Here is a 13,320-nt window from a genome sequence, read left to right on the forward strand (position 1 = left end):
GTCTATCGTGTCTTGTTTCTGGAAGCGAGGGAAAAAAAGTAGAAAAAGAGTATCTCTGCCTGTGGATGTCGGCCTTCACCCCAACCTGACCGACCTTGACCTGTCCTTCAACTCTGTGCCCTCTCTCACGTCTGCCGAGCGTGACTCATTGGACGAGCTGGCTTCGCGTCATCTCTTCGACCTCAAAATATTCATTACCAAAGGATGTTAGCATTAGGTCCATAAGGTATTGTCTTATAGCTAGCCCTTGCTACATAACACACATACAGCAAAGAGCGAGCATGGAAAATACGAACAAGTCGCGTGAGGCGAAATTACTACATTATTTTAGTCAAGATGTCGAACTCACGGAATGAAACTGAACGCACTGAATTTTTTTCACCAAGACAGTACAGCTTCGTCAATCCCCGCGAGAAGGAAATCGCTCACCGCCTCCCACGTGCAAAACGCAGTGATATGCACACGCCAGAATAGCGCGGTAGCGTATTGTGCTAAGCAGAAGTATTCGTGTTAACTTTCTGAGCTTGTTTTGAATACAACCTATCATATCTATATGTTTTTGGAATCAGGAAACGGTAAAGAATAAGATGAAATCCTTTTTGGATCGATTTCTTAAATTTTAATCGTAAGACTAATTAATATATTTTCGTTAATTGTGATCACATTTTAAGAGTAAACATGACATATGTATATATTTTTAGATTCAGAATGTGATGAAGAATACGATGCAATCAATTTTAAATCTGTTTGCGAAAAATCGATTTTAATGACAACTTTAATGAGCAAACTCATTAATTAATTTTTAAGCCTCCAAGCTGATATGCAATACCAAAGTCCGGGCGTCGTCGAAGATTACTTGACCAAAATTTCAACCAATTTGGTTGAAAAATGAGAGCGTGACAGTGCCGCCTCAACTTTCACGAAAAGCCGGATATGACGTCATCAAAGCTATTTATCAAAAAAATGAAAAAATATCTGGAGATACCATACTCAGGATCTCTCATGTCAAGTTTCATGAAGATCGGTCCAGTAGTTTTCTCTGAATCGCTCTACACACACACACACACACACACACATTAACACCACGACCCTCGTCTCGATTCCCCCCTCTACGTTATAACATTTAGTCAAAAATTGACTAAATGTAAAAACCAGTCTGAAGTTAAAGCCCCAGTCTGCTTCAAATGGTTTACAGAACGATTTAAATCTTCTCACCAAAAAAGCAGTTCTAACCTTATGGAACACACTTGCAATAGCATTTAACAGCATTAAATGACACTGTTCGTTTGAATGGCTATTTAGCTTGCGTAAACCACACAGCAGATTTCGTGGTTTATTTTACCCCTGAGCCATCGTGGACCCATGTCACACACTTTCCTTTTTTCACAACTTCTTCGTCAGTTTGTGATTTCAATGCAACTCGCTGTATCTGCAATAGCACATTATTGTGTACGTGCTCTGAATCTAAAATGCAACAAACGACTGCGAGTCACACGAACTTATCGGCGGTGGCTTCAAAGAAGCAAGCAATATATGCAGAAATTTCGTCTGCTTGGTGAACCACAACCTTGCGTGATCTGCTTCCGGGCTCCCTTGTTTCAAACTTTAAAAACTTCGAATTGAACTGATCTTGTCTTGAAATATTTTATGATTTAAGAATGTTTGTGTTACAAGCTATCAATGTATTATTTAGATTTTAAAAGTTAGTTCTTGGGTACATAATGATGAAAACGTAAACGTACTTAACTTTGGACATCCACCACACTCAAAAATCAGCACACAACCTAAAGCAATCCAAACGCTGACACTTCGACGCCGTCCTTTAAACAATTTATCACACTGCTACTTCTACAATGTAGATGCCAATTTATTTTGTTGTACATCATTAGAGGGACAGACAGATGTGTTATTTTTACATTTAGTCAAGTTTTGACTAAATTTTTTAACGTAGAGGGGGAATCAAGACGAGGGTCGTGGTGTATGTGTGTGTGTGTGTGTGTGTGTGTCTGTGTGTGTGTGTCTGTGCGTGTGTTTGTGTGTGTGTGTAGAGCGATTCAGACCAAACTACTGGACCGATCTTTATGAAATTTGACATGAGAGTTCCTGGGAATGATATCCCCGCATTTTTTTTCTTTTTTTCGATAAATACCTTTGATGACGTCCTATCCGGCTTTTTTGTAAAAGTTGAGGCGGCACTGTCACACCCTCATTTTTTAATCAAATTGATTGAAATTTTGGCCAAGCAATCTTCGACAAAGGTTGGACTTTGGTATTGCATTTCAGCTTGGTGGCTTAAAAATTAATTAATGACTTTGCTCATTAAAAATCTGAAAATTGTAAAAAAATTAATTTGTTTTTAAAACGATCCAAATTTACGTTCATCTTATTCTTCATCCTTTTCTGATTCCAAAAACATATAAATATGTTATATTCGGATTAAAAACAAGCTCTGAAAATTAAAAATATAAAAATTATTATTAAAATAAAATTTCCGAAATCGATTTAAAAACAATTTCATCTTATTCCTTGTGGGTTACTGATTCCAAAAACATATAGATGTGATATGTTTGGATTAAAAACACGCTCAGAAAGTTAAAAAGAATAGAGATAAAGAAAAGTGTGCTATCCTTCTCAGCGCATCTACTACCCCGTTCTTCTTGTCAATTTCACTGCCTTTGCATCGAGCGGTGGACTGACGATGCTACGAGTATACGCTCTTGCTGTAAAAATGCAGTGAGTTCAGTTTCATTCTGTGAGTTCGAGAGCTTGACTAAATGTTGTAATTTCGCCTTACGCGACTTGTTTTGTATTGTAATTTGTTGGAGGAAAAAAGAAAGAAAAAGAAAAGCTTGCATGCGCAGAAAGCGATTGTTATTTGATTTCTTAATCTGTCCTAACCCATATCCACCCATCGCACCCCCTGGGGGTGCATCGATTTAAATTGTAGTGGAAAAATCACAAAAGGACAAATTGCATTTAGTTTAGTATCCTGCAGTTCCCATGACTTGTCTCTACACCAGCAACATAATGATCAAGTGATCTCCCCTGACATGCTCTCGTGAACTGAAGTCTGAAAAGAGGGGAAATGAAAAATGGCAGCGAACACTCCTCAGCAAAATTCGTAAGTGATAGTTGTCAAACAGTTCTCATTTTTATTCCTGTGTCAGCGGTTTTAGTCTACAAATTATATGTTTAGTAAGATGTACATGTTAGATTATTCCTAAAATAATATGTTCCACACTGAAAATGATGAAATAGTAGTGCACCCTACAGGGGTGCATTGGGAGCGAGCGGTACCATGCTTCTTTTTTTCAGTGCACCCTACTAGAGTGCATTGGGAGCGAGAGCTACCATCCTTTTTTTGTGTCTGTGTCTGTATCTGAATCACACTGTCAGAGGTCTCTGATTGAAATAACCGTGTCAATAATACAATGATTTCCATCGCCTGTGATTTGACCCGTTTGAGTTTCATGAAAACTATCAGGCCTAAAAAAATATGTTGGTCTAAGGTAACGTGACTAAACAAAAGTAGGGTCCATCGGTGGTTTTTTTTTTTTTTTACTGTGCTTTTGATTTGATGCAATTTTGATCCTGAGAGATAAACATATTATGTGTGTGTGTAGGAGGAGGCGATACACAGTGAACGAGGTAGTGTCAATACTGGAAGACGATGATTTTCTACAAGCAACCGTTTACATAACTCCTCCTGGAAATGCGGGTGATTTATCGGATGAGGATAGTGGTGATGAAGACGAGAATGGCTGCATTCAAAATCTAAATCACCGACAGGTTACAGCAGAGGCAGAATTAGTCGTGACAGACTTACAAGGCGAAACAAAAACAATTTCATCAACGAATGGCTATGAGCAACCCCACTCATCACGTACACATTCTATCATCACATCAGCCCCACTAATTCCTGCTCCACCAACGCATGCCCCATTTGATCCTAAAGCACATGCACATCTTCATCCCGCTCGAGCCCCACCATCTACGGCCCAACAACCTCCTCCCAAACGTGCTCGGTGTGAGAATCCACCTGGTCCTGCTCCATCTACTCAAGATGCACCCCACGCTGAAGCCACACGACCTGTCGCACCATGTGATGTGGCCCCACATGGTCCTGCAGCACATACTCAAGCTCCAACAGCCCCTGCACCATGCGCTCGAGCACCAGCACCTGCACCACGCGCTCGAGCCCCACCAGCCCCAGCACCACGCGCTCGAGCCCCACCAGCACCACGCGCTCGAGCCCCACCAGCCCAAGCACCACGCGCTCGAGCCCCACCAGCCCCAGCACCACGCGCTCGAGCCCCACCAGCCCCAGCACCACGCGCTCGAGCCCCACCAGCCCCAGCACCACGCGCTCGAGCCCCACCAGCACCACGCGCTCGAGCCCCACCAGGCCCAGCACCACGCGCTCGAGCCCCATCAGCCCCTGCACCACGCGCAGGAGCCCCACCAGCCCCAGCACCACGTAGGCATGCCCGAAGAGCTCCACAGGGTGGCAACCAGCAAGCACAACGTAACTGGCAACGTGCAGACATGCCAAGAAACGGGCTTCAAACACAAGTTCCTTTCCCAAATATTCCAGATCCAGCCTGGTACAATCAAAACCTGAACCCAGTGGACATATTTGAATTTTTCTTTGATGATGATGTCGTCGACAATTTGGTACAACAGACAAACTTGTATGCCAATCGAGATAATGGCAACCATGCATTCACTACCAACAGACAGGATATGCGATCTTTCATTGGCATTCTCCTCTTGTCAGGATACAATGCCTTGCCAAGGCGACCTATGTACTGGGAAAGAAGTGTTGACTGTCAAGCGACAGTTGATCTGCTGACATTCAGGCGGAGGGTGGCTCAGACCTATCTCATGCGTCATGGTGCAGCGGCGACTCCATTGAGAGTAGGTCGAGACCTGACCTTCACACCCAGAGTCCCTGAGGCCATCAGGAGTGACAGAACAGGTCACTTCTCTTGCAATTCAATACAGAAAAGATGCGCAAAATGTCACAAAAACACAAGGAGGATGTGTACAAAGTGTCGAGTTGGCCTTCATCTCCATTGCTTCAACGAGTTCCACGGAGTTCCTTGAATTTGCTGCATCGTCGCTCTTCATCATGGAGTTCCTTGGCGTTGTTTTTTTCTTGATTTGAACTACTTCTAAGGAAGAAGTGGAGGAGAGGATAGGGTTATTCCTCCCAGATATTTTGGTTTAATTTTTACCAACACAAAGATAATGTACACTTATTTTGAAAGAACGCAAATGAGCAATCAGCTGGATATTGTGAAATCAAAGAAATGGCCCAACGTTGCTATGTTCGTTTCAAGGCAAAAAATAAAGCTGTTTTTACAAATTCATTTGTCTGAAATATGTCCACAAAATGTGAGTTTTCTATTTAACTTCATAACGTCTCAAGGTTCCAATGTGGGGGTGCACCTAACAAAAAGGTTATTGTGGTCATTGGCCCCCAGTGCACCCTGTGGGGGTGCACTTAAAAAAATGTTATTGTGGTCATTTGCCCCCAATGCACCCTAGAGGGGTGCACCCAAAAACTTCTAAAAAAACTAGGAACAAAAAATTTGGGGGGGCAAACGACTACGGATATGTCTTAGTGGTACTCCTTTCAGTAAAAAAAACACTAAAAAATGATAACTGCCCAAAAAAAATTTTTTTGGGTGGATATGGGCTAAATCACAAATAAGTACCGCACGGTATAATTATGTTGGTTTTTTTGTGAGTGGGCTTTTGTATTTTGTTTTGTTATTGTTGTTTTCAAGTTGTAATCTTACCACCCCTCACTTTTCCGCGCTTACAAGCATGTTCTATGCCATTGAAAATGTGTCTGCTTCTTCAATTAGAAATAAAAAGATAGAAAAGAAAATCGGAAAAAGGATTAACATCATTACCTGTGTAGGAACGAAGAGGCAGGAAATGAACGTTGCAAAAGCAGTCATTCGGATAGCTGCCATTTTGTGCATCATAGCCTGTGATCTTGCCAAAACCAAAATAGTGTGAGGACTGAAAGACTGGAGACTGTTTACTTGGGCGGTACGTGGGCCTATCTAGTCGTGAGAACCCCAATCTGTCTGCTTGTCTGCTTTAAATACGTGTCTGGAAGCGAAGTGCGGTTTGTTAAATGGAATGAAGGGAACACTGGCTCTTATCAGCTATGCAGGAGTTTCCTATCTGTGAAATCCATTCAAAAGTAAAATGTGTATCATTACACTGATTTCACCTTGTTGTTATACTGCTATAATTTTAAAAAAAAAAGGTCCTTATTGCTGAAAATGTTGTCGACAAAGCCGCGGCTTGCCAAATAATACTGCAGTCCGCACACGCGCCCCGGTGAGTAGGCTTATATTATATATTTGTAGCCTTTTCTGGCTTCGAGGACATAAGTCACGTTCAGTCTTCTTCTTCTTCAGCGTTCGACGATGGCTGTGTCTAGATTCTTTGCGGGCCCGTGATGTTGACGAAGTGGGCTGTCATTTCCAGGTCCTGGGTGCTGCCCCATAGCTTGGTGTGCAGCGATGTCCCTGTGGGCCAGACATGTTTCCTCTCACTGCAGTGGAGTTGGCAGGTCTGCAGGAAGTGGTCCGGTGTCTGGTCCGCCTCTCCACAATGGCACAGGGCCGACTGTCTGATGCCGATCCTTTTTAGGTGGCTGTTTAATTTAGGATGTCCAGTAACTTCCGGCATTGATAGCAAACGCTTGTGTGAGGTGAGAACAAGAACAAGAACAAGAATTTATTTCGCAATATTGCATAACAGCCATTGGTATTTCAGTGTCCTGGTGTGGCTAGCGATGATTCTTACTCGCATGCAGTCCTTAAAGGCTGACATAGTCCTATTTAAAGCCATATGTACTCGATGACTATACACGCTAATTGCTTTACCAACAGCTGGAGACAGACTAAATTAAGTTCCCTGCAAAATATTGTGGTCTAGGACCCCTTAAATGTTGAGATATTTGAATTTTCATTTTGATCTGGATCGTCCTATTTATAGATTTGGCAACACATGTAACGTTGATGCAAGGGAGAGAACACCGCGGCTTTGTTGACATCCTCACTTTTTCAGAGGCTAGAACAAGCTGTAATGCATGTATTATGGTCCGCGCATGGTGACGTATCGTCATTATATGGTCTTATGGTGCGTTTGACATCGATTGTGGGCAAACTACACTTTGTAAACACGGGAGTGCGTTAGTATGCCTTTAATTAGTTTAATTACTTCAAGGTTTTTTCCCATCGTTGCGGGGATGTATAAATTTAGCTTCCTGCAAAGTTTTAAGTTTGAAGTCCTTACCAATTACGAGAAATAATTAATTCTTTATTGCATTGTTTAGCAACAGTTCTCCAGGACTTGGGCTATTTTTAGACCGTTGACGTCACTTCGTGACGTTTCGTAAACCAAAGATGGCGTTTGAGACTGTTCTGTTTACATTCGACACTATCAACACCACTTTGCAATACTGAAATATTTTTTTCTGTGTTCGAAAGCTACAGCCAATCGTTATTATATCCCCTTAGGTACAGTTTTATAACATTATTGGCACATGTAAACAATATGAATTAATTAATGAACGCTACGAATATGGCAGCCTTTAATTAAAGATACGATAAAGTTTAAAACAACAGGTTTCTTCTTCTTCTTCTGTGTTCGTGGGCTGAAACTCCCACGTACACTCGTGTTTTTGGCACGAGTAGAATTTTACGTGTATGACCGTTTTTACCCCGCCATTAAGGCAGCCATACGCCGCTTTCGGAGGAAGCATGCTGGATATTTTCGTGTTTCTATAACCCACCGAACTCTGACATGGATTACAGGATCTTTTCCGTGCGCACTTGGTCTTGTGCTTGCGTGTACACACGAAGGGGGATAAGCCACTAAGCAGGTCTGCACATAAGTTGACCTGGGAGATCGGAAAAATCTCCACACTTAACCCACCAGGCGGCCGCGACCCGGATTCGAACCCTCGACCTTCGGATTAAGAGGCCGACGTCTTACCACCCCGCCACAGCGCCCGTCTAAACAACAGGTTTGTCGGTTTAACAGAAATGCATGTCAAAATATGTACTAAAACTAAAATGGATCTCACTAAATATTAAATAAGTTTTTTGTGTGATAAGGTCTGCTAAAAAAAAAAAAAAAAAAGCACAGTAGACAAGGTTGTCTAATATGTCACCGTGCACAGGTCACAGCGTTTGTCACAACAAAAAGTTTCTCGGTGACCTGGAAGTAGGAGAGCTAGCTGTCTGGATATGTAAAGTACACCCATGATAGTTTAAGTACACATTTCAACATGCATCTGTGTTAAACCGACAAACCTGTTCTTTTTATATTTAGTCAAGTTTTGACTAAATATTTTAACATCGAGGGGGAATCGAAACGAGGGTCGTGGTGTATGTGCGTGTGTGTGTGCGTGTGTGTGTGTGTGTGTGTGTGTGTGTGTGTCTGTGTGTGTGTGTAGAGCGATTCAGACTAAACTACTGGACCGATCTTTATGAAATTTGACATGAGAGTTCCTGGGTATGAAATCCCCATACGTTTTTTTCATTTTTTTGATAAATGTCTTTGATGACGTCATATCCGGCTTTTCGTGAAAGTTGAAGCGGCACTGTCACGCCCTCATTTTTCAACCAAATTGGTTGAAATTTTGGTCAAGTAATCTTCGACGAAGCCCGGACTTCGGTATTGCATTTCAGCTTGGTGGCTTAAAAATTAATTAATGACTTTGGTCATTAAAAATCTGAAAATTGTAAATAAAAATAAAAATTTATAAAACGATCCAAATTTACGTTTATCTTATTCTCCATCATTTGCTGATTCCAAAAACATATAAATATGTTATATTCGGATTAAAAACAAGCTCTGAAAATTAAATATATAAAAATTATTATCAAAATTAAATTGTCGAAATCAATTTAAAAACACTTTCATCTTATTCCTTGTCGGTTCCTGATTCCAAAAACATATAGATATGATATGTTTGGATTAAAAACACGCTCAGAAAGTTAAAACAAAGAGAGGTACAGAAAAGCGTGCTATCCTTCTTAGCGCAACTACTACCCCGCTCTTCTTGTCAATTTCACTGCCTTTGCCATGAGCGGTGGACTGACGATGCTACGAGTATACGGTCTTGCTGAAAAATGGCATTGCGTTCAGTTTCATTCTGTGAGTTCGACAGCTACTTGACTAAATATTGTATTTTCGCCTTACATCACAGCGTTCTTAATAAATTAAGATCGCCATGCTGTACATGTTATGCTATATTGTGGAAGACATTCTTGTTCTCGTTCTTGTTCTTGTTCTTGTTCTTGTTCTTGTTCTCACATCACGTGGGGATGGTCTTTCTTGGGCAGGCACGGTGATGCAGAATACAAAATTTAAAAAAAACGAAATCGCGAACAACGAAATCAATAAATCTAGTTATGCAATCTGTGGGCCGTACAGAATGAAAATGAATTCACGCACTACATTTTTTTTCCACCAAGACTAGCCGAAACCCTGCGACCCTGCGATCAAGACAGCACTGACTCATTGTCTTTGTAACACAAGCCAAATAAACCTAATTTGCATATATTTTTTAGCCTGTTTTCAATTCAAACACAATATATGTATATATTTTTGGATTCAGAAAATAATAATGCATACGATGCATTTATTCCTATATCAGTTACCGAAAATTCGATTTTAATACCAATTTTAATTAACATTGTATTTTTTTCAATATCAAGCTTACAAACTGGAATGCAGTACCATTAAAAAGAAAAGAAAAAATAGTTTCTAAAATGTCAATCAATTTGATTCAAAAATAAAGTCATGACAGTGCCGCCTCAACTTTTATTAATAGCCGGATATGACACAATGAAAGACATTTATCTGGGGGAAAAAATAGAGAAAAAACGTCTGGGTATATCATTTGAAAGATTTGGAATGGATTGGTATTGGTTTCATGGAGATGTGTATGGGAGTTTATCGGGAATCGCACACACACATACGCGCGCGTACGCACAACACACACACACACACACACACACACACACACACACACACACACACACAGTCATCTCGATTCCTAGTCTATCTGAAAATATTTAGTCAAAATTTCAAAGTTTTATCACGTTTTTTGTTGTTGTCGACTGTCCGTATGTCGTTTGCTTGCTTGTCTTTCTGTGTGTGTGTGTGTGTGTGTGTGTGTGTGTGTGTGTGTGTGTGTGTGTGTGTGAGTGTGTGTGTATGTTTGAGTGAGTGTGTGTGGTGTGTGTGTGTGTGTGTGTGTCAGTGCATGTGTGTCAGTGTGTGTGTGTGTGTGTGTGTGTGTGTGTGTGTGTGTGTGTGTGTGTGTGTGTTTTGTTGTTGTTGCTTTGTTTGCTTGTTCATATCGGTTTGTTAGTATGCCCATTGGTAAAGCAGACAGTGCTTGACATGTGTCTGACGGAACTGAAAGCCAAAGGCTATAATACACACACACACACACTGCTTGACTCAGAAATAGTGGCCATGCTAAATCCTGGTGTTATTCTTAACCTTTGCGAAAATACTCGTCCTTGCAGAGATAACCAAAACAGCAGATCAACTGCGTAAAAAAAAAGAATAAGAAACAAAGAAACATGTATATAACTATGCACATTTTCATGTGTGTGTCAGTGCATCACGCATGATTCTCGTGTATGCTAAAAAAAATCCACCAACGTTATTATATCTTGAGAGGTCACCACCAGATATAAAGAAAACAGAAGGTTTCATGTTGTTACTTTTTGTCTGTCATTGAGGTTTTTTTCTTTGATTTTATTTACTTCCAGGTTTTCATGTCCTCCTGCCTTCTTCTCATCTCATCAGTTGGTTCTAAGTCACGTCATAACACTCCTCCGATTACAAAAAAGGTGGCTGGGTATACATGAGGGGTGATTGAAAACGGCCATAGGGGAAGGGCTCCTAATATGGACTGGCTCCTAATATGGACCACCTCCAGGTCTGACAAACTAACGGCGCTAGAGCGCTCAAAACAAATTCTTTTGCTGTATTCATCCTCTCTGGACAACTTGCACATGTCAACACAGTTGCAGAAACACTGACAAACCTCAAAACCGTTAGGCTTTTTCTCTTTTTACATTTAGTCAAGTTTTGACTAAATGTTTTAACATAGAGGGGGGAATCGAGACGAGGGTCGTGGTGTATGTGTGTCTGTCTGTCTGTGTGTGTGTGTAGAGCGATTCAGACTAAACTACTGGACCGATCTTTATGAAATTTGACATGAGAGTTCCTGGGTATGATATCCTCAGACGTTTTTTTCATTTTTTTGATACATGTCTTTGATGACGTCATATCCGGCTTTTCGTGAAAGTTGAGGCGGCACTGTCACGCTCTCATTTTTCAACCAAATTGGTTGAAAGTTTGGTCAAGTAATCTCCGACGAAGCCCGGACTTCGGTATTGCATTTCAGCTTGGTGGCTTAAAAATTAATTAATGACTTTGGTCATTAAAAATCTGAAAATTGTAAAAAAAATATTTTTTTTATAAAACGATCCAAAATTACGTTCATCTTATTCTCCATCATTTTCTGATTCCAAAAACATATAAATATGTTATATTTGGATTAAAAACAAGCTCTGAAAATTAAAAATATAAAAATTATGATCAAAATCAAATTTTCGAAATCCATTTAAAAACACTTTCATCTTATTTCTTGTCGGTTCCTGATTCCAAAAACATATAGATATGATATGTTTGGATTGAAAACACGCTCAGAAAGTTAAAACGAAGAGAGGTACAGAAAAGCGTGCTATCCTTCTCAGCGCAACTACTACCCCGCTCTTCTTGTCAATTTCACTGCCTTTGCCATGAGCGGTGGACTGACGATGCTACGAGTATACGGTCTTGCTGCGTTGCATTGCGTTCAGTTTCATTCTGTGAGTTCGACAGCTACTTGACTAAAATGTTGTATTTCAAAACTTGACTAAATGTAATGAGGGTGTGACAGTGCCGCCTCAACGTTTACAAAACGCCGGATATGACGTCATCAAAGACATTTATAAAAAATTTAAAAAAACGTGCGGGGATATCATTCCCAGGAACTTTCATGTCAAATTTCATAAAGATCGGTCCAGTAGTTTAGTCTGAATCGCTCTACACACACACACACAGACAAACAGATAGACACAGACAGACAGACAGACACACACACACACACACACATACACCACGACCCTCGTCTCGATTCCCCCTCTATGTTAAAACATTTAGTCAAAACTTGACTAAATGTAAAGCAAGTCGCGTAAGGCGAAAATACAACATTTAGTCAAGTAGCTGTCGAACTCACAGAATGAAACTGAACGCAATGCCATTTTCAGCAAGACCGTATACTCGTAGCATCGTCAGTCCACCGCTCATGGCAAAGGCAGTGAAATTGACAAGAAGAGCGGGGTAGTAGTTGCGCTAAGAAGGATAGCACGCTTTTCTGTACCTCTCTTTGTTTTAACTTTCTGAGCCTGTTTTTAATCCAAACATATCCTATCTATATGTTTTTGGAATCAGGAACCGACAAGGAATAAGATGAAAGTGTTTTTAAATTGATTTCGACAATTTAATTTTGATAATAATTTTTATATATTTAATTTTCAGAGCTTGTTTTTAATCTAAATATAACATATTTATATGTTTTTGGAATCAGAAAATGATGGAGAATAAGATGATTGACATGAGAGTTCCTGGGTATGAAATCCCCGAACGTTTTTTTCATTTTTTTGATAAATGTCTTTGATGACGTCATATCCGGCTTTTCGTGAAAGTTGAGGCGGCACTGTCACGCCCTCATTTGTCAACCAAATTGGTTGAAATTTTGGTCAAGTAATCTTCGACGAAGCCCGGACTTCGGTATTGCATTTCAGCTTGGTGGCTTAAAAATTAATTAATGACTTTGGTCATTAAAAATCTGAAAATTGTAAAAAAAAATAAAAATTTATAAAACGATCCAAATTTACGTTCATCTTATTCTCCATCATTTTCTGATTCCAAAAACATATAAATATGTTATATTTGGATTAAAAACAAGCTCTGAAAATTAAATATATAAAATTTATTATCAAAATTAAATTGTCGAAATCAATTTAAAAACACTTTCATCTTATTCCTTGTCGGTTCCTGATTCCAAATCCTAATCCTAACCCTAATCCTTATCCATGGTTCGTTCGGTCAAAGGATCACATTTTCAAAGTCCAAGATTGGCGCATGCGCATTGACCGCATTGAAAGGGATTCTTCAGCAGAGTTTTCAGTTCGTGACGCGCCGGCTTTACCTCAC

Source organism: Littorina saxatilis, linkage group LG3, assembly GCF_037325665.1.
Source record: "Littorina saxatilis isolate snail1 linkage group LG3, US_GU_Lsax_2.0, whole genome shotgun sequence".
Lineage (NCBI taxonomy): Eukaryota > Metazoa > Mollusca > Gastropoda > Littorinimorpha > Littorinidae > Littorina > Littorina saxatilis.